A 2,149-nucleotide genomic window follows, 5' to 3' on the forward strand; every position below is an offset into this window, starting at 1 on the left:
AGACTCCCCCCAGTTCCCCACCCCCACTCCTAGCATTTCCCCTGCTCCTCGAGGTCCCCCGTCTCCTGCCTCCTCCCACTCGGGGTATTACTTGTGGCTGCCTGGCTTCCCAGGGAAGCAGTCGGGAAAAAGTTAAACTGCCTGCCTGGCCACTGCTGTGGCCGGGCTGCTGCTCTTCTGGCTCAGTGGGCCCAATCCAGGCCAGCAAAGGACGGGGGCAGGTGGGGTGTTTACACTAATATGCAGCCTGCTTTGGCTGCACCTTCGTGTAACACGAGCTGGATAGCACAGATCAAAGGTAATCCTGCCCTGGCTTGGCATAACTTTGAGCATAACGAGTGCTTAGAACAAGTTTCAAGTGTTAATGTATAGACAATCCAGGGGTTAAGAGCTCTAGAAGGCTCTCAAAATGACTGTGTAACAAGGCCTTCAGACTGTCTATCAACTTAAGTGCTTGACTATGTTTACAAAATTTGGCCCTGCTTCCATGAACACTCATTATTGTGTTTGATCCCCTAGAAGCCAATAGGACTGTAGAATAGAACAGAACTATCTGCAGGATCAGGACCTATACATACAACTCTATACAGTACCTAGTTTGCACATGCAGTGACTATTTTTGACTGGGTAGTCATATGTGGAAGTTGTTAATGAGGACTATTTATGCATACGCAATCATAATGGCCTGACATATATTTGCCACTGAATTATAATGGTTTGGTCCAACAAAAGCTATACTAACTGGTAAAATAATCTGCTCTGGCAACAACCAAGTTTAGCAATCGTATTGTAGTGGACTTTTGCAGATAGGATTTTCTCCTGCTGACGTACGTAATATGGAGCATATAATGGAGGGCAGAAATAGTCTCACAGTCTATTATAAATGGAGAAAAATAATAAAAAGACTTTAGCCAGGTCCTTTGCTATCACAGACCATAGCCACATGAGTGTGCACATACATTTTGCAGCACCTCAAAAGCTTTTGGGGAGTCTGGTTCAAGATGTTCTAGGATTCTTTCCTAAACAGTTGTGTCAATTATGGGAGACCTTGTCTTCCTTCATGGAGAACCATGAGAAAGCTTTGGAGGACTCTTAGCACACAAATGATTTAGTCTGTCTCCTCACGGCAAGGTAGATGGGTTCCAGCCCAAGCTAATGCAGGATCCAAGCTCTTATCCCACCCCCGAGGTGTGTAGATTTGCTATGGCATGAGCACTTCTGCACATGGGTAAGAAAATTTTGTGCAAGGAGAGTAGAAAGGCTTGTCCTAAAATCCAAGTAAAATCTTGACTTAACTGCAATGAAGACATAATCCTGTTCTATGCTTCCTTGTATAATACTAAACTTTTCTCATCAGATGAAATGAGACACTTGAAAAAGTGGTTGTGCAGTGTTTGGAGGGAAGTGTGCCATGAAACACGGCACACCACTGGGACCTAAGAAAGGGCTGTCCCATGGCATTGAGGTTAGCTGCCTCCACCACTCATAGAAACGGAGGAAAGAAGTGGGCTTTAGTCTCTCCTGGGAATGACAGAGCCTTACCTTGATTTGGCACTGGTGTCAGAGGCTGATCAGGAGAGGCCTAGTTGGGGCTTAAAGGACAGGGTGGAAAGCAGCTTCCCTCAAGGAGTGTAGAGTCAATATCAAAGTTCAAGGCTGTAAAGGCATTGTACTTTAAACAGAGAGTGATCTGAGAGTAAAAGCGCTAGTATTTCAACACTACGAACACCTTTGGACCCTCTGTACACACTGATGAGCCTTCCATGCATTATTTTACTTCTCCGTCTCTGAGTCTCACGGAGATTACTCTGTGGTACCTCTATTTTGTGCTACTTACTTCAGATTAGGGTTGGCAAGCTAGTCAATTGACTGATCAAATATTGTCGATTGACTGGTCAAAGATTATAGCAATTTTACCAAAAAAATGCATTTTCTGTAGTTTTCTTGACAGAAATATGATTTTTTTTAATTGTTTTTGACAGATTTCTTAATGAAAAAAATGTACCTTTTCTGTGGATTATTTGGACCTATTGGCAATTTAGACCAATTGACCAATATTCAGTCTATTGACTGAACTTTATTTGACCAGTCAAATACCCAACCCTACTTCAGATACAAACTTATTTCTTTCTTTACCACCTGCAATTCC

The 2,149-nt window shown here is 43.2% G+C and overlaps 1 long non-coding RNA gene across 2 annotated transcripts in view; it reads right to left on the minus strand.

The window, feature by feature from the left end:
- Window positions 1-1,657, minus strand: part of LOC109292392 — a 22,481-nt gene extending 20,824 nt beyond the window's left edge. Inside the window, exon 1 of one of the 2 annotated variants that reach the window (XR_002096110.1) lies at window positions 1,543-1,657. This is a non-coding gene — a long non-coding RNA (uncharacterized LOC109292392). Of the gene's footprint in view, window positions 1-91; window positions 321-1,542 lie in introns of those variants that run through there. The other variant, XR_002096109.1, reaches the window with a different exon arrangement.
- Between the last annotated feature and the right edge of the window lie 492 nt (window positions 1,658-2,149).

This window comes from Gavialis gangeticus, unplaced genomic scaffold (genome assembly GCF_001723915.1).
Source record: "Gavialis gangeticus isolate Ggan-Ray unplaced genomic scaffold, GavGan_comp1, whole genome shotgun sequence".
NCBI classification, from domain to species: Eukaryota; Metazoa; Chordata; order Crocodylia; family Gavialidae; genus Gavialis; species Gavialis gangeticus.